This window comes from Triticum urartu, chromosome 2A, assembly GCF_056163025.1.
Source record: "Triticum urartu cultivar PI428250 chromosome 2A, HENAU_Tu73, whole genome shotgun sequence".
Taxonomy (NCBI): Eukaryota; Viridiplantae; Streptophyta; class Magnoliopsida; order Poales; family Poaceae; genus Triticum; species Triticum urartu.
The window spans coordinates 116,987,190-117,008,126 of NC_141874.1; positions in this window are offsets into that span (position 1 = coordinate 116,987,190).

Below are 20,937 nucleotides of genomic sequence, written 5' to 3' on the forward strand. Positions count from 1 at the left end.
GGCAAAGTGGACATAAGTATATTTGATATACATGTTATTGATGTGTACTATACTAGTGTTTATAGCAACCCCTCAGTATTTGATACTAGTTCAGTTGCTAAGATTAGTAACTCGAAACGGGAGTTGCAGAATAAATAGAGACTAGTTAAAGGTGAAGTGATGATGTGTGTTGGAAGTGGTTCCAAGATTGATATGATCATCATCGCACATTCCCTATATTTTCAGGATTAGTGTTGAACCTGAATAAGTGTTATTTGGTGTTTGCGTTGAGCATGAATATGATTTGATCATGTTTATTGTAATACGGTTATTCATTTAAAGTAAGAGAATAAATTGTTGTTCTGTTTACATGAATAAAACCTTATATGGTTACACACCCAATGAAATTAGTTCGTTGGATCTCGATCGTAGTGATACACATAATCATAATATTGAAACCAAAAGATGCAAAGTTAATAATGATAGTGCAACTTATTTGTAGCACTGCCGTTTAGGTCATATTGGTGTAAAGCACATGAAGAAACTCCATGCTGATGGGCTTTTGGAATCACTTGATTATGAATCAGTTGATGCTTGCGAACCATGCCTCATGGGCAAGATGACTAAGACTCTGTTCTTCGGAACAATGGAGCGAGCAACAGATTTGTTGGAAATCATACATACTGATGTATGTGGTCCGATGAATATTGAGGCTCGCGACAGGTATCATTATTTTCTGATCTTCACAGATGATTTGAGCAGATATGAGTATATCTACTTGATGAAACATAAGTCTGAAACATTTGAAAAGTTCAAAGAATTTCAGAGTGAAGTGAAAAATCATCGTAACAAGAAAATAAAGTTTCTACGATCTGATCGTAGAGAAGAGTATTTGAGTTACGAGTTTGGTCTTCAATTAAAACAATGTGGAATAGTTTCACAAACTCATGCCACCTAGAACACCACAGCATAATGGTGTGTCCGAATATCATAACCGTACTTTATTAGATATGGTGCGATCTATGATGTCTCTTACCGATCTACCACTATCGTTTTGGGGTTATGCATTAGAGACAGCTGCATTCACGTTAAATAGGGCACCATCTAAGTCCGTTGAGACGACACAATCTGAACTGTGGTTTGGCAAGAAACCAAAGTTGTCGTTTCTTAAAGTTTGGGACTGCGATGCTTATGTGAAAAAGCTTCAACCTGATAAGCTCGAACCCAAATCGGAGAAATGTGTCTTCATAGGATACCCAAAGGAGACTGTTGGGTACACCTTCTATCACAGATCCGAAGGCAAGACATTCGTTGCTAAGAATGGATCCTTTCTAGAGAAGCAGTTTCTCTTGAAAGAAGTGAGTGGGAGGAAAGTAGAACTTGATAAGGTAATTGTACCTTCTCCCTTATTGGAAAGTAGTTCATCACAGAAATCTGTTCCTGTGGCTACTACACCAATTAGTGAGGAAGCTAATGATGATGATCATGTAACTTCAGATCAAGTTACTACCAAATCTCGTAGGTAAACCAGAGTGAGATCCGCACCAGAGTGGTACGGTAATCATGTTCTGGAAGTCATGTTACTAGACCATGACGAACTTGCGAACTATGAGGAAGCGATGATGAGCCCAGATTCCGCGAAATGGTTTGAGACCATGAAATCTGAGATATGATCCATGTATGAGAACAAAGTATGGACTTTGATGGATTTGCCCGATGATCGGCAAGCCATGGAAATAAATGGATCTTCAAGAGGAAGACGGACGCTGATAGTAGTGTTACTATCTACAAAGCTAGAATTGTCGCAAAAGGTTTTCGACAAGTTCAAGGTGTTGACTACGATGAGAGTTTCTCACTCGTATTTATGCTTAAGTCTGTCCGAATCATGTTAGCAATTGCCGCATTTTATGAAATCTGGCAAATGGATAAACAAAACTGCATTCCTTAATAGATTTATTAAAGAAGAGTTGTATATGATACAACCAGAAGGTTTTGTCAATCCTAAAGGTGCTAACAAAATATGCAAGCTCCAGCGATCCATCTATGGACTGGTGCAAGCATCTCGGAGTTGGAATATACGCTTTGATGAGTTGATCAAAGCATATAGTTTTATACAGACTTGCGGTGAAGCCTGTATTTACAAGAAAGTGAGTGGGAGCACTACAGCATTTCTGATAAGTATATGTGAATGACATATTGTTGATCGGAAATAATGTAGAATTATTCTGTAAAGCATAAAGGAGTGTTTGAAAGGAGTTTTTTTTCAAAAAAAGACCTCGGTAAAGCTGCTTACATATTGAGTATCAAAGATCTATAGAGATAGATCAAGACGCTTGATAAGTTTTTCAATGAGTACATACCTTGACAAGATTTTGAAGTAGTTCAAAATGGAACAGTCAAAGAAAAAGTTTCTTGCCTATGTTACAAGGTGTGAAATTGAGTAAGACTCGAAGCCCGACCACGGCAGAAGATAGAAATAGAATGAAAGTCATTCCCTATGCCTCAGCCATAGATTCTATAAAGTATGCCATGCTGTGTACCAAATCTATTGTATACCCTACACTGTGTTAAGCAAGGGAGTACAATAGTGATCTAAGAGTAGATCACTGGACAGCGGTCAAAATTATCCTTAGTGGAATAAGGAAATATTTCTCAATTATGGAGGTGACAAAAAGGTTCGTCGTAAAAAGTTACGTCGATGCAAGTTTTGACACAGATCTGGATGACTCTAAGTCTTGATCTAGATACATGTTGAAAGTGGGAGCAATTAGGTAGAGTAGCTCCGTGCAGAGCATTGTAGACATAGAATTTTGCAAAATACATACGGATCTGAATTTGGCAGGCCCGTTGACTAAATTTCTCTCACAAGCAAAACATGATCACTCTTTGGGTGTTAATCACATAGCGATGTGAACTAGATTATTGAATCTAGTAAACCCTTTGGGTTTTAGTCACATGAAGATGTGAACCAATCACATAAAGATGTGAACTATTGGTGTTAATTACATAGCGATGTGAACTAGATTATTGACTCTAGTGCAAGTGGGAGACTGAAGGAAATATGCCCTAGAGGCAATAATAAAGTTATTATTTATTTCCTTATAATCATGATAAATGTTTATTATTCATGCTAGAATTGTATTAACCGGAAACATAATACATGTGTGAATACATAGACAAACAGAGTGTCACTAGTATGCCTCTACTTGACTAGCTCGTTAATCAAAGATGGTTACGTTTCCTAACCATGAACAAAGAGTTGTTATTTGATTAACGAGGTCACATCATTAGTTGAATGATCTGATTGACATGACCCATTCCATTAGCTTAGCACCCGATCATTTAGTATGTTGCTATTGCTTTTCTTCATGACTTATACATGTTCCTATGACTATGAGACTATGCAACTCCCGTTTACCGGAGGAACAATTTGTGTGCTACCAAACGTCACAACGTAAATGGGTGATTATAAAGGAGCTCTACAGGTGTCTCCAATGGTAGATGTTGGGTTGGCGTATTTCGAGATTAGGATTTGTCACTCCGATTGTCGGAGAGGTATCTCTGGGCCCTCTCGGTAATGCACATCACATAAGCCTTGCAAGCATTACAACTAATATGTTAGTTGTGAGATGATGTATTACGGAACGAGTAAAGAGACTTGCCGGTAACGAGATTGAGCTAGGTATTGGATACCGACGATCGAATCTCGGGCAAGTAACATACCGATGACAAAGGGAACAACGTATGTTGTTATGCGGTCTGACCGATAAAGATCTTCGTAGAATATGTAGGAGCCAATATGGGCATCCAGGTCCCACTATTGGTTATTGACCGGAGACGTGTCTCGGTCATGTCTACATTGTTCTCGAACCCGTAGGGTCTGCACGCTTAAGGTTACGATGACAGTAATATTATGAGTTTATGCATTTTGATGTACCGAAGGTTGTTCAGAGTCCCGGATGTGATCACGGACATGACGAGGAGTCTCGAAATGGTCGAGACATAAAGATTGATATATTGGAAGCCTATGTTTGGATATCGGAAGTGTTCCGGGTGAAATCGGGATTTTACCGGAGTACCGGGAGGTTACCGGAACCCCCCGGGAGCTATATGGGCCTTAGTGGGCTTTAGTGGAAAGGAGAAAGGGGCAGCCCAAGGTGGCTGTGCGCCTCCCCCCTTCCCCTAGTCCTATTAGGACTAGGAGAGGTGGCCGGCCCCCTCTCTCTCTTTCCCCCCTCAAGGAGTCCTATTCCAACTAGGATTGGGGGGGAATCCTACTCCCAGAGGGAGTAGGACTCTCCTGGCGTGCCACACCTTGGCCGGCCAGCCTCCCCCCCTCTAGTCCTTTATATACTGAGGCAGAAGCACCCTAGAACAAAGAAGTTGATCCACGTGATCTATTCCTTAGCCGTGTGCGGTGCCCCCAGCCACCATATTCCTCGATAATACTGTAGCGGAGTTTAGGCTAAGCCCTGCTGCTGTAGTACATCAAGATCGTCACCACGCCGTCGTGCTGACGGAAGTCTTCCCCGACACTTTGCTGGATCGGAGTCCGGGGATCGTCATCGAGCTGAACGTGTGCTCGAACTCGGAGGTGCCGTAGTTTCGGTGCTTGATCGGTTGGATCGTGAAGACGTACGACTACTTCCTCTACGTCGTGTCAACGCTTCCGCAGTCGGTCTGTGTGCGTAGGAAAATTTTTGAAATTACTACGAAACCCAACAGTTCAGTGCGGCATGCTTTACAGCTTAGAACCGGGGCTCCAAAAGCGTTTTGAGAGACACGGAGCATATGAGATGTTCGAAGAGCTAAAAATGGTTTTCCAAGCTCATGCCCGGGTCGAGAGATATGAAGTCTCCGACAAGTTCTTCAGTTGTAAGATGGAGGAAAATAGTTCTGTCAGTGAGCACATACTCAAAATGTCTGGGTTGCATAACCGCCTGACTCAGCTGGGAGTTAATTTCCCGGATGACGCGGTCATTGACAGAATCCTTCAGTCGCTTCCACCGAGCTACAAGAGCTTTGTGATGAACTTCAATATGCAGGGGATGGAAAAGACCATTCCTGAGGTATATTCAATGCTGAAATCAGCGAGGTGGAAATCAAAAAGGAACATCAAGTGTTGATGGTGAATAAAACCACTAAGTTCAAGAAAGGCAAGGGTAAAAAGAACTTCAAGAAGGACGGCAAGGGAGTTGCCGCGCCCGGTAAGCAAGCTGCCGGGAAGAAGCCAAAGAATGGACCCAAGCCCGAGACTGAGTGTTTTTATTGCAAGGGAAGTGGTCACTGGAAGCGGAACTGCCCGAAATACTTAGCGGACAAGAAGGCCGGCAACACTAAAGGTATATGTGATATACATGTAATTGATGTGTACCTTACCAGTACTCGTAGTAGCTCCTGGTTATTTGATACCGGTGCGGTTGCTCACATTTGTAACTCAAAGCAGGAGCTGCGGAATAAGCGGAGACTAGCGAAGGACGAGGTGACTATGCGCGTCGGGAATGGTTCCAAGGTCGATGTGATCGCCGTCGGCACGCTGCCTCTACATTTACCTACGGGATTAGTTTTAAACCTCAATAATTGTTATTTAGTGCCAGCTTTGAGCATGAACATTGTATCAGGATCTCGTTTAATTCGAGATGGCTACTCATTTAAATCCGAGAATAATGGTTGTTCTATTTATATGAGAGATATGTTTTATGGTCATGCTCCGCTGGTGAATGGTTTATTCTTAATGAATCTCGAGCGTAATGTTACACATATTCATAGTGTGAATACCAAAAGATGTAAGGTTGATAATGATAGTCCCACCTACTTGTGGCACTGCCGCCTTGGACACATAGGTGTCAAACGCATGAAGAAGCTCCATGCAGATGGACTTTTGGAGTCTCTTGATTACGAATCATTTGACACGTACGAACCATGCCTCATGGGTAAAATGACCAAGACTCCATTCTCAGGAACAATGGAGCGAGCAACCAACTTATTGGAAATCATACAAACTGATGTGTCGGGTCCAATGAGTGTTGAGGCTCGCGGTGGCTATCGTTATGTTCTCACCCTCACTGATGACTTGAGTAGATATGGGTATGTCTACTTGATGAAACACAAGTCTGAGACCTTTGAAAAGTTCAAGGAATTTCAGAGTGAGGTTGAGAATCAACGTGACAGGAAAATCAAGTTCTTGCGATCAGATCGTGGGGGAGAATACTTGAGTCACGAATTTGGCACACACTTAAGGAAATGTGGAATAGTTTCACAACTCACGCCGCCTGGAACACCTCAGCATAATGGTGTGTCCGAACGTCGTAATCACACTCTATTGGATATGGTGAGATCTATGATGTCTCTTACCTATCTACCGCTGTCATTTTGGGGCTATGCTTTAGAGACTGCCGCATTCACTTTAAATAGGGCTCCGTCGAAATCCGTTGAGACGACACCGTATGAATTATGGTTGGGGAAGAAACCTAAGTTGTCGTTTCTAAAATTTTGGGGATGCGATGCTTATGTCAAGAAACTTCAACCTGAAAAGCTCGAACCCAAGTCAGAAAAATGCGTCTTCATAGGATACCCTAAAGAAACTATTGGGTATACCTTCTACCTCAGATCCGAAGGCAAGATCTTTGTTGCCAAGAATGGATCCTTTCTAGAGAAAGAGTTTCTCTCGAAAGAAGTAAGTGGGAGGAAAGTAGAACTCGATGAAGTATTGCCTCTTGAACCGGTAAGTGGCGCAGCTCAAGAAATTGTTCCTGAGGTGCCTGCACCGACTAGAGAGGAAGTTAATGATGATGATCATGAAACTTCAGATCAAGTTGCTACTGAACTTCGTAGGTCCACAAGGACACATTCCGCACCAGAGTGGTACGGCAACCCTGTCCTGGAAATCATGTTGTTAGACAATGGTGAACCTTCGAACTATGAGGAAGCGATGGCGGGCCCAGATTCCGACAAATGGCTGGAAGCCATGAAATCCGAGATAGGATCCATGTATGAAAACGAAGTATGGACTTTGACTGACTTGCCCAATGATCAGCGAGCCATAGAAAATAAATGGATCTTTAAGAAGAAGACAGACGCGGATGGTAATGTAACCATCTATAAAGCTCAGCTTGTCGCTAAGGGTTATCGACAAGTTCAAGGGGTTGACTACGATGAGACTTTCTCACCCGTAGCGAAGCTGAAGCCCGTCCGAATCATGTTAGCAATTGCCGCATTCTATGATTACGAGATATGGCAAATGGACGTCAAAACGACATTCCTTAATGGTTTCCTTAAGGAAGAATTGTATATGATGCAGCCGGAAGGTTTTGTCGATCCTAAGAATGCTGACAAGGGATGCAAGCTCCAACGCTCGATCTATGGGCTGGTGCAAGCATCTCGGAGTTGGAACATTCGTTTTGATGAGATGATCAAAGCGTTTGGGTTTACGCAGACTTATGGAGAAGCCTGTATTTACAAGAAAGTGAGTGGGAGCTCTGTAGCATTTCTCATATTGTATGTGGATGACATACTGTTGATGGGAAATGATATAGAATTCTTGGAAAGCATAAAGGCCTACTTGAACAAGTGTTTTTCAATGAAGGACCTTGGAGAAGCTGCTTATATACTAGGCATCAAGATCTATAGAGATAGATCGAGACGCCTCATTGGTCTTTCACAGAGTACGTACCTTGACAAGATATTGAAGAAGTTCAATATGGATCAGTCAAAGAAGGGGTTCTTGCCTGTATTGCAAGGTACGAGATTGAGCACGGCTCAATGCCCGACCACGGCAGAAGATACAGAAAAGATGAGTGTCGTCCCCTATGCCTCGGCCATAGGGTCTATCATGTATGCTATGCTGTGTACCAGACCTGATGTAAACCTTGCCGTAAGTTTGGTAGGAAGGTACCAAAGTAATCCCGGCATGGAACACTGGACAGCGGTCAAGAATATCTTGAAGTACCTGAAGAGGACTAAGGATATGTTTCTCGTTTATGGAGGTGATGAAGAGCTCGTCGTAAAGGGTTACGTCAATGCTAGCTTCGACACAGATCTCGATGACTCTAAGTCACAAACCGGATACGTGTATATTTTGAATGGTGGGGCAGTAAGCTGGTGCAGTTGCAAGCAAAGAGTTGTGGCAAGATCTACATGTGAAGCGGAGTACATGGCAGCCACGGAGGCAGCAGAAGAAGCAATCTGGGTGAAGGAGTTCATTACCGACCTAGGAGTCATACCCAATGCGTCGGGCCCGATGACTCTCTTCTGTGACCACACTGGAGCTATTGCCCTTGCCAAGGAGCCCAGGTTTCACAAGAAGACCAGGAATATCAAGCATCGCTTCAACTCCATTCATGAAAATGTTCAAAATGGAGACATAGATATTTGTAAAGTACATACGGACCTGAATGTGGCAGATCCGTTGACTGAACCTCTCCCTAGAGCAAAACATGATCAACACCAGAACTGTATGGGTGTTCGATTCATCACGATGTAACTAGATTATTGACTCTAGTGCAAGTGAGAGACTGTTGGAAATACGCCCTAGAGGCAATAATAAAATGGTTATTATTATATTTCCCTGTTCATGATAATTGTCTATTGTTCATGCTATAATTGTGTTATCCGGAAATCGTAATACATGTGTGAATATATAGACCACAACACGTCCCTAGTGAGCCTCTAGTTGACTAGCTCGTTGATCAAAAGATAGTCATGGTTTCCTGACTATGGACATTGGATGTCATTGATAACGGGATCACATCATTAGGAGAATGATGTGATGGACAAAACCCAATCTTAAGCATAGCTCAAAGATCGTGTAGTTAGTTTGCTATAGCTTTTCCGAATGTCAAGTATCATTTCCTTAGAGCATGAGATTGTGCAACTCCCGGATACCGTAGGAGTGCTTTGGGTGTGCCAAACATCACAACGTAACTGGGTGACTATAAAGGTACACTACGGGTATCTCCGAAAGTGTCTGTTGGGTTGGCACCAATCGAGACTGGGATTTGTCACTCCGTATGACGGAGAGGTATCTCTAGGCCCACTCGGTAATGCATCATCATAATGAGATCAATGTGACCAAGTGGTTGATCACGGGATCATGCATTACGGTACGAGTAAAGTGACTTGCCGGTAATGAGATTAAACGAGGTATTGGGATACCGATGATCGAGTCTCGGGCAAGTAACGTACCGATTGACAAAGGGAATTGTATACGGGATTGATTGAATCCTCGACATCGTGGTTCATCCGATGAGATCATCGAGGAGCATGTGGGAGCCAACATGGATATCCAGATCCCGCTGCTGGCTATTGACCGGAGAGTCGTCTCGGTCATGTCTGCGTGTCTCCGGAACCCGTAGGGTCTACACACTTAAGGTTCGGTGATGCTAGGGTTGTTGAGATATTAGTATACGGTAACCCGAAAGTTGTTAGGTGTCCCGGATGAGATCCCGGACGTCACGAGGAGTTCCGGAATGGTCCGGAGGTGAAGATTTATATATAGGAAGTCAAGTTTCGGCCATCGGGAAAGTTTCGGGGGTAATCGGTATTGTACCGGGACCACCGGAAGGGTCCCGGGGGTCCACCGGGTGGGGACACCTATCACGGAGGGCCCCATGGGCTGAAGTGGGAGGGGAACCAGCCCCTAGTGGGCTGGTGCGCCCCCCATGGGCCTCCCCCTGCGCCTAGGGTTGGAAACCCTAGGGTGGGGGGCGCCCCACTTGGCTTGGGGGGCACTCCACCCCCCTTTGCCGCCGCCCCCTTGGAGATTGCATCTCCTAGGGCCGGCGCCCCCCCTTAGGGGTCCTATATATAGTGGGGGAGGGAGGGAAGCCGCACCCTAGCCCCTGGCGCCTCCCTCTCCCTCCCGTGACACTCCTCCCTCTCCTTGAGCTTGGCGAAGCCCTGCCAGATCACCGTTGCTTCCACCACCACGCCATCGTGCTGCTGGATCTCCATCAACCTATCCTTTCCCCTTGCTGGATCAAGTTGGAGGAGACGTCTTCCCAACCGTACGTGTGTTGAACATGGAGGTGTCGTCCGTTCGGCGCTAGGTCCTCGGTGATTTGGATCACGATGAGTACGACTCCATCAACCCCGTTCTCTTGAATGCTTCCGCTCGTGATCTACAAGGGTATGTAGATGCACTCTCCTCTCCCTCGTTGCTAGATGACTCCATAGATTGATCTTGGTGATGCGTAGAAAATTTTAAAATTCTGCTACATTACCCAATAGTTATGTCCTCCATGGGTGTGATGGTTTTGTCCTCCCGAGTATGGGGCATAGTGGGGCTTCTGCTGAGCTCCGGAGTTGTACTTTCCCTGGCCATATTTCCTCTTGCGGCTTTCAATCTGCTGCTGCTTGCCTTCAAGTATAGTGGCCTTGTCTACCAGCTCCTGGTAGTTGTTGAAGGTAGCCACCATTAGCTGCATTCCCAGCTCATCATTGAGTCCCTCAAGAACTTCTCCTGTTTTGCGGCATCTGTGGCCACATCATCTGGGGCATATCGAGATAATTTGCTGAACTCATCCACATACTGCCCCATAGTACGGTTCCCCTGACGTAAGTTGCGGAACTCACGCTTCTTCAGACTCATGGCTCCAGCTGAGACATGAGTGGTGCGGACGGCCCGCTGGAACTGATCCCATGTCATGGTGGCGACCGGATAAGTGGCGGTGTAGTTTTCCCACCAAGAGGCTGCAGCTCCATTCAGTTGATGTGCGGCAAAACGCACCTTCTCAGCATCTGTGCATCCAGCAGTTGTTAGATCCCTTCCGATCTTGCGGAGCCAATCATCAGCTACAATCGGCTCGGTGCTACTAGAGAACACCGGCGGATTTAGCCTTAGGAACCGGGTCAGGTTATCGACAGAGAGTGGTGGCGGTGGATTGTTGTTGTTGTTGCCTTGGTTTTGGATGAGCATTTGCATTAAGGCATTTTGCTGTTGAATCAGCTGGGTGAGCTCCGGCGGGAAAGTGAAACCGGGGTCACGTCTCGAAGGCATCTGGTGTTATGGAGTGGATGAGAAATTAGAATAGAACAATGGTCTAATGAGAAAATAGCACTACCCAAATGAATGCACAAACTCAATCACACCAATCATTTATTCATTCATATCAAACAAAGTTCAAACTCGGATTACAAAATCTCACGACTAATCGAAGAATAACGGCCTAACTGATCGACGAAAATAAAATAACATGGCGGTCGACTAAAGGTCTTCATCAATTATCCATGCGTCCTCTGGTGCGTCGTCCTCTGGTTCGGCGCCTCCTCTTGCGGCTTCCTTCAGTGGAGCTCTCTTCATAATCCTGGTCATTGCTCACGAGAGGTCCATCATCTCCACTCAGGAAAAGGTCTTCTCCCAGATCCATCTTCTCCTCCAGTGTGGCAATATATTTCTTTCGGTCCTCGAGTCTTTCCATAAAATCCTTGACTTCATCCTCATGCTCATAGTGGGCTTCAGGTGTTGCATCCTCCAGTTCAATTTCACGAAGATGCAACTTTTGGACCGTCTTCAAGCTCCTGCGCATGTGAATCTCTTGAGCCCTGATGTGAGCCTCCAAGTCTTGGACATATGAGTGAACGGAGTCGTCATCTATGGTGCGGATGATCTCTCCATCTGCATTCCTGTGAGAGATCATGGTGTGGTCTGATCCAACAAGCTCGGTCATGTATTCCTCCTGGATGCGTCCAAGTGCACGATGAACTGCTATGTCTCTCCCGAGTATCCAAGTGGGAGCAGTGAACTTGAAGTCAACGGGCGCTGAGAGACTTCCAAAAGTCCTCCCTGGTATGTGCACCTTAATCCTATAACGACGGTCTTCTGGAAATTCCATGATAGGGGTCCCAGTGATAGACGACAGAGCAATCTTTAATTCCTTGGTGATCTGGACTAGCCTCCTGCCAAAAAGCATTGTCTCATCTGGCTGGCAAAACTCCGGGAGCAGAACTGGGATGAACTTGACGGCCATCTAGAATGTTGAACTCGGAGAGAAGTCAGAAATGAACAGGGGAGTATTACGGGATGATAAGGACATAAAAAATAGTTTCTTCCTATGGCTTTCTGATCCTATGGGTTACGTCCTACGGTCAGTGTGTGCTCTGAATACCATCTCAGTAACGACCCGACCCAAAATCGGTCAAGTCTCTGTGTAGCTGTACCATCCCAAGATCATGCTGGCACACACAGTACATTGATGAAAAGATTCAAAGTTCAATCACACCTGAATTTATTACACGATTCTCATATCGAGTCTTTATTACATCATAATAAATTCGGCCGAAGGCCAACTCATGAGAAATAAACTAAATAAGCTGCAGAAGCGTAGATGAATAGCAAGTCCATCCGACTCCATAGGGCAATCGCCAAGCGTAGATCGTAGCCTCACTCCTGGTCGGAAAACTTCTCTGCAACATGATACGTTGCAGCCGTGTAGGTCAGCATTTAGAATATGCCGGCAAGTCATAGAGAGAACAACAATAATAAAGCTAACACTATATGCAATTTGGCTGTGGGGCTCTAAGTTTTATGTTTTTGCGAAAAAGCCAATTTTTCCCTACAACAAAGGACTTGCTTACAATTACTACAAAATGTTGGTAGTTATTGAGATGGTTCCGCCAACCAATGTCTCATTCCCAATTATTAATTAACCCCTCCATTAATTTATTTGTTCGGTGTTGAGATTTCTGAAATACTCCAGTTTCTAGAGGCTCATTTTTCCGTAACTGGGGACACGGCTAATCGATTAGGTTGTTACTCTGCAGAGTCTTGTGCACTTTACCCGCAAGAATCGTTCCCTCCTTTATGTCCTCGCACTGCCTGGTGTTTGAAGACGGGATGAACGAAACAGGGTCTTCCGTAGAGTTCCTCTGAGCACTGCCGGTACCCATCCATGTCCTACCGTTCTTCTACATCTGCTGGCACTGTCCGTCCAGAGTCACGCCTAAGGTCAACCCAGCCAGAGCCCATAATGGCTTGCGGCTGCACAGGTAAGCTTCCGGTCAAGGGGTATCCATCCGTCTCTTCGTGGCTGGGTGAAGCTTTCCGCAAGATGTCATGGCGCTTCTTCATGCATCCCGGCCATCCGCTGGTTTCTCTAGGGTGCCCGTCAACCGTCCTCCACCCAGTAGTAAATTTGAAGTCCATCTTGATCTTGAAGTCATGGGATTGTCATCATCTTGACTCTCACATCTCCCTTATGAATCTCTCAACCAACCCCGTCTACGAGCATAGCAAGGTAAACTACATCATCCCGGGCAATAGTAGCAAGGGGAATTCGGTTCATCCTACCTCATGATACTACTCAAGACATAACTTCAAATTCTCCTACTGCATGCATGGTGGGGAGGAATAATTTTAATGCAACAAAATCATAGGTATTGTAAAACATGATCAACTGACTTGCCTGGATGAAGGTCTTCAAACGCTAGTGACTCGAGATAGCAAGCTTCACACTCCGGAAATTCTATCGAGTCAAACAATAGCACAAATAAGTATTTCACTAAATAACATATCAGCAAGCTAAAGGTAAACACACAAGCACTCTAACCAAAATCAAAGAAAACTTGAGGAAAACAACAATCAAGGTTTTCATCACATCAGGCAACAACAAAGAAATAGTTTTAACCTACTAACACTTTTCTTAACAGAACCAAAACAATGGTTTTGCTAACTAACATAAAGGAAAACAGCATACAAACTAGGTGCAAAAAGAATCAAATCAATATCTATTATAGAACTCCTGTTATACCTAAAACAAAACTAATAAGAAAATAAAATAAAACTTTTTATTTTTCTGTAAATAAATGTTCACCCTCTGTAACTACAGAAACTAATCTAAAATAAAATATAACAGGGGTAAACTAAAATTCTATAATAACTAGAACATCAGGAAACAGCAGCAAGCTAAAATAAAACTAGAAAAGCTAGATTTTGACTAAAACTAATTCTAATATAATCTACAAATACCCAACAAGCTCCTACTGCTAGGCTAGGTCAAAACTAAGCAGTGGCAAAAGGAATCACCTAAAAATAATAATCCTAGCTCAATTTATAGCAGAATTACTAATCTGACTAAAACTAATATAAAACTATTTTTATAAACTTAAAAATGGCCGAATCAAATTTCTACAAAAGCTACAAGAAATTTGTAAACAAAGAAAAAAAGAATCAACTAAAAATAATAAATAACCTAAAAGATACAGATTTTATAAGAACAGAACTATTCTGTTTTAAAAACAGAAACAAAGAATAAAACTAAAACAACTAGGGCGCTAACGGGCCGAAACAGTGAGCGCTCTAAAATTATCTAACATGCAGGCGATCAATAGGTCACTGTGTCCATGGCTAACAGAAATAAACCGATCGGTTTGGTCTAACTAAACCTAGTAGCTAAACCGAAAACAAACCGTAAAATAAAACCGGTCAAATAAAAAAACCTACCCATTCGCTATTTCTAATCTACACCATATGTTGCCGATCGAACGGTGGGTTGGGGTCCGGCGGCTTACCACGGCGGTCGACGGTGAGGAGGGCTCGGGCGTTGGTGGCGGTGGTGCTCCGGTGGTCCGTGGCGGCGGCGGTGAGGTCGGGGCGATGCGGCGGAGCGAGGCGGAGGTGGTGGTGGAGTTGTTGGAGCTCGGGGGTGACGGAGACGAGTGGGACGAGCTCGGCGAGCCTCCTGGTGCTCTGCAACTCCAGCGACGGGCGGTGATGCTCAAGGCGGCGGCTCCGGCGATCCCTGGACGGAGAGAGGATGTCAGGGAGGTGCGCGCGGTTGAGGGGTTTCGGCTGACAAGGTTTGAGGGCAGGGGGATCCTCACCGGAGTCGCAATAGACGGCGGACTGCGGCGGTCGACGGGAAGATCCAAAGGAGGAGGGCGTGATCTGCGGTGGGTTTTGGGCTAGGGTTTTTAGGGGGATTCGGAAGAGGAGGGGTTGGGCTATTTATAGGGCATCAACTTGGACCAGGGGGGCGACTCGGGATCGTGATCCCGTGGAATCCGGACGCGGCGGTGGCGTCGAACGCGCTCTGGCGCGGCATAGCATGGCGAGGGGGAAGGAGATGAGGTGGGGTTGGCGCGTCGGTGAGAGAGAGGGGGAAGGGTTCGGTCGGGCGCTAAGGCAGGCCGGCTCGGGCGTTGGTGCGGCTCGGGTGTGGGCTGGGCCGGTTGGCCTAGCTCGCGCCTGGGTCTTTTCCCTTTTATTTTGAATAAGACAGAGAGAAGAAACTAAACTAAGAGAAAATTATACTATTTTTATATAAGACATATATATATCAAAATTCTCAGGGGAATTAATCCTACAACTTGGACATTTTTTTCAGAGGCAAAACAGAAACTAAAAAAACATTTTCTGCAAACTCCAAATAAAAATTCAAATTTGAATTCAAACCTTTTGGCAATATTTTCTTCTGACATTTTTGGAGTGTCATGTTAGCTCCTCTCATACTATTTCTCAAATATTTGTCAGGGATATTGAAGTAGATTTTCAAATGCCAAGTTGAATCCAAATTCAACCAAACTCAAAAGCCTTTGAAAATTTCCAAATGTCACTCAATTCAAACAAAATGCATAGATGCTTAGCTAATAATTGTAAAACATTCCAAATTGAAAATTTGGGATGTTACAACAACTACCGCACCGAGCTGGTGTATTCGACATCGCTCGCATCGGTCTCCCGTACAACACTATCTTTAGGTACCTGGCTCTCGCTCAGTTCATGGTGGCGACTCATCCGACTTACAACCTCATGAAGATGCCAGGGAGTAAGGGCGTCCTCACCATAAAGGGGGACACTAAGGAGGCCGTGACGGCGCTCAGGCTCGCCTTCAAGACCGCGCCAGCAGCACAACCCGCCGACGGCGGTGCCCCCGCGGCCAGGGAGGCCGCGCCCACCAAGAAGAAGCAGTTATTCACCCAAGACAAGGCAGAAACGAAGCAAGTATCGGTCAGCGAGGGCGGGTCTTCAGGAGCCATCTTTACCATAGGAGCCGGCCTTGACCCGGAACAAGAAGAAGCCCTGGTGAGGTTCTTGCGCGCGAAAAAGGAGATATTCGCATGGGTGCCCCAGCTAGTAGGTGTCCCGAGGGAGGTGATCCAGCATCATCTAAGGGTATGCCCCAACATCCGCCCCATGAAGCAGCGAGCGAGACGGCAGTCCACTGAGAAGCAGGCCTTCATCGTCCAAGAGACACGCAAGCTGGAAGCGGCAGGTGCCATCTGAGAGGTCCGATACCCCGAATGGCCGGTGAACCCTGTCGTGGTGCCAAAAAAAGGCGGGAAGGAATGGATGTGCGTCAACTTCACCAATCTTAACAAAGCCTGCCCTCATGACCCATTCCCACTCCCGCGCATCGACCAGATTGTTGACTCCACCGCCGAGTGTGACCTGCTGTGCTTCCTGGATGCGTTCTCAGGGTATCATCAAACCAATATGGCGGTGGAAGATGTGGAGAAGACGGCCTTCCTGACACCATGTGGGGTGTACTGCTACACGTGCATGCCCTTCAGGGTGCGCAACGCGGGCGCGACCTTTCAGCGGTTGATGCACATCGCTCTGGGGCGGCAGCTCGGGAGGAACGCAGAGGCTTACGTCGATGACATAGTGGTCAAGTCTCGCGAGGTAGGGGCATTGATTCAAGACTTGGAGGAGACCTTTGAGAGCCTGCGCCAAGTGAACTTGAGGCTCAACCCAGAGAAGTGCGTGTTCGGTGTCCCCTCCGATAAGCTGCTGGGATTCCTCGTATCCCACAGGGGGATCGAGGCGAACCCAGAAAAGGTCAAGGCTATCGAGGACATGAGCCTACTGCAGACCCTCAAAGAGATGCAGAAGCTAGCAGGGCGGGTGACCGCGTTAGGGCGTTTCATCTCCAAACTAGGAGAGCACGCCTTACCATTCTTCAAGCTCATGAAGAGGAAGGTCCCGTTTGAGTGGAACCCGGAGGCCGACCGGGCCTTCCAAGACCTCAAGAAATACCTTACTAGCCTCCCCAGTGATGGTGGCGCCACGGCCCCTCAAGCCTCTGGTACTCTACCTTGCTGCCACCCCGTACTCCGCCAGCGCGGCGTCGGTGGTGGTTCGGGAGGAGCGCCAAGCTAAAGGCGCGTCCCGCCAGGCCAAGGCTGAAGTAGCGCGGGGTCAAGAAGGCGCAACAAAGGCATCAACGATGGAAGACCAAGCTCAGCAGGGCGGCGTCACAGAAGCTCCTAAGGACAGTCGGGTCTCAGGGACCCTTCCACCTCAGGATATGCCCTGATCTCCACAGGACCCGAGCCTCGACATCGTGCCAGCCCTCGTCGAACACCCGGTGTACTTTGTCAGCACCGTGCTACGGGACACAAGAGCGCGCTACCCCATGCCCCAGAAACTCCTGCCCGCACTCCTGGTGGCCTCACGCAAGCTGCGGCACTACTTCCAGGGCCACCCCATCAACGTAGTCTCAGCCTACCCACTGGAAAGGATACTTAGGAGCCGTAACTCGGCCGGAAGGGTCGCAGAGTGGAACATCGAGTTGCAAGCATTCCAGTTGGAGTTCAGCACTACCAGGGTCATCAAGGGGGCCGCACTCGCTGACTTTGTGGCATAATGGACGGATGCCCCGACACTTGAGGAAGGAGAAGACCGGTCCACCTCCCCGGGAAGTGAGGCTTTGGGCGGTTGGGTCATGTATTTCAATGGCGCCTTCGCACACCAAGGCACGGTGGCTAGAGTAGTGCTCATCTCTCCCACCTAGGACAATCTCTACTACGTCGTGCAACTCTGCTTTCAGCACGGCGAGAAGGTCTCCAACAATATCGCAGAATATGAAGGCCTCATAGCTGGCCTGGAGGCTGCAGCGGCCCTAGGGGTGAAGCGCCTCACCGTCAGAGGCGACTCACAACTCCTCGTTAACTTCTCCAACAAGGTGTATGAGCCGAAGGACGAGCATATGGAGGCCTACCTAGTCTATAGATGTGTATATATACAAAAAGGATGCGATTGCAAAATGACAGCATCATCTTTAATTTGCTAGGGGCCACGACCGAGGTGGCAACCCTGAAGCAAGCGCTATCCGAGGCCGAAAACAAAGCGGCCCAGGAGCGCACCGAGCGGGGAAAACAAGAGGCACGGGTGGGCGAGGTGCAGCAAGAGCTCCATGTTCTCGTGACGAAGCACGAGGCGTTGGAGCTTGACTTGAAGACGCGAGAGTCCGAGCTTGCCGCGGCCCTTGAGAGTGCAAAGAGTGCCAAGGCTGAAGCCCAAAAGGCCCTCCAAGAGATTGATGCGATGAAGAAGATAGCGGCGGGTAAGGCATTCAATATGCAAAGCAAGCATGTGAAAGTAAATTACTTGTTACTTACCCGAGTCCGGAGCTCTCCAGGAGCATTCGCAGATTTGCCCCGCAGCGTGTCAGATGCCGCACAGTTTTACCAGGCCGAGGAGGGAAGCTCAACAGAGAAGCTGTTCTGGTCTCAGTATACTAGGACCGAACACCCGATGCCTCTGAGCGACCAGCTGGAGCAACTAGTCGAGCTGCACAAGGCGGCCGAACAGGCCATGAAGGGCTTTATAGTCCGGATGTGGCCTGGCGACGCCCTTCCCAACAGCTACTTCGGCCTGGTGAGGCGGCTTGTGGATGCCTACCCACGACTGGAAGTCATTAAGCGGTTCGTCTGCATCGAAGGTGCACGCCGGGCTTTCGCCCGTGCGAAGGTGCACTGGGCCAAGATGGATGCCGTGAAGCTGGTGAAGGAAGGGCCGCCGCAGGGCAAGGAGCATCGCCACCCCGAGATGTACTATGAGGGTGTCCTAAAGGGTGCCCGTCTTGTAGCGGACGAGTGTGCGAAAGATGTAATATTTGAATAAACTTGCTCGTGTAATCCTGTATTATGAAAACTTGTTCATACGCGCTATGGAACGCTTGTTTGAATTTAAAATATTGCCTTCTGTTCGGCTGTTTATCGAATCTGAGAGATGGCTAGTCGTCGGCTTCTGCCCCCACGCCACGAGTGTTGGGGTGTTCGGGATAAAACCTGAGCACTCTTGTTCCCATTTTTGGGTCCTTCGAGGGAGGTGCTCAGCGCAATGAACAAGGCAATCGGACTATAATGTGTTATCACTCTCACTTAGCCATAGAATTCTATAATTTTAAATTTCGGCGAAGCCCCTAGTATTCGGAAGGCCGAATTCGGGGCGCTATACACGCCTTAAGCCAGACAGGGCCGACTCCTCGCTCTAAGCGGCATAAGTCCTTAGGGACTTGAGACCTCTCGAACAGCGACCAGTCTCTCGCCTTATCATGACAGTCAGTTTTAGCTTTCTCTACTGAGGTGCTTAGCCCAGCAGAACCGGGGCACAATCACAGTAGTTCTCCCAGTGCTACCTTAGCCGATATAGCGGAACGTAAGGTACCAAAACATGGGAGCCGGGCAAACCCAACTATTGACCCAAGACATGATTCAGAGCTGATCCATATAATGCTATAAGTTCGGGGTGCCACATTGTCGAAAGTGTTCGGACTTCTCATGCCGTATTATGGGGTATACTTAAGCCCCTAGCGTATTGGCCGTACCAGAGTGTATGGGTGCTAGATGTCGTGAATGAACATATATATATATATAAAGGAAGAATGCAATAATAGTCTTAATGATATGCATTGTTTATTCAAAAAGGTGCGTTAGAGCAGAATGATACAAGTAGTGCGATAAGCAAAAAGTAGGACTATTAGGAATGGTATTAAAGCAAGTAGTTCACTCGTTATCGTAATCCACCTGGGAGTTCTATGGTGTGACGTAGCTTTCTGCCTCCTTGGTTGCTGAATCATGTGTTCGGCAATCATGCTGCCGGACAGGGTTTCCAGAGATCAATGTCCTGAAAGAGAAAAATAACAAAGCAGGAAGCCCCTATTGCGGTTTAAGCCGCATCTTGGAGCGTGCCGTAGTCGTGCCCCCCTTCCCACCTGTGCCCATGGTATTTTTAATGCGTAATTATGTACGCGTGGCACGGACTTCGCCGTTTGGCTGGGACCGGGGTGGGGGCCGCATTGCTATGCAAGCTCGGAACATGCCAGGCGGTCCTGTTGCCGATTACTCCGGGCGCGCTTGAAGGTGTCCGGGTCCTTAATCGCCGAACTAGTGGTTTGCCTTAAGAGGCTGCTTTGCGCTTCTGTTGCGAGGGCCGTAGTGTGCTCCTCCGTGCGGAGAGAGCGCTCTGTGTTTCCATTGACTGTGATGACCCCCCGAGGTCCTGGCATCTTGAGCTTGAGATATGCATAATGCGGTACCGCATTGAATCTCGCAAATGCGGTTCGCCCGAGCAGTGCATGGTAGCCACTGCGGAACAGGACTATGTCGAAGATTAACTCTTCGCTTTGGAAGTTATCCAGAGATCCAAAGCCCACTTCCAGTGTGACTGAGCCCATGCAATGGGCCTCTACACCTCGTATGACGCCTTTAAATGTCGTTTTTGTGGGTTTTATCCTTGAGGGGTCTATACCCATTTTGCGCACTGTGTCCTGATAAAGCAGGTTCAGGCTGCTGCCGCCATCCTTAAGGACTCGAGTGAGGTGAAATCCGTCAATGATTGGGTCTAGGACCAATGCAGCGAATCCGCCATGACGGATACTAGTGGGGTGGTCCCTGCGGTCGAAGGTGATCGGACAGGAGGACCATGGGTTGAACTTTGGGGCAACATGCTCCAACGCATATACGTCCTTGAGCGCACGCTTCCGCTCCCTCTTGGGGATGTGGGTTGCATATATCATGTTCACCGTCCGCACTTGTGGGGGGAACCTCTTCTGTCCTCCAGTGTTCGGCTGCCGGGGCTCCTCCTCGTCATCGCTAACTTGCTGGTCTGCTTGAACACCCAACAATCCCTGTTGGTGTGGTTGGCTGGCTTGTTAGGGGTGCCGTGTATTTGGCACGAGCGATCGAGTATACGGTCCAAACTGGATGGGCCCAGAGTGCTTCTTTTGAATGGCTTTT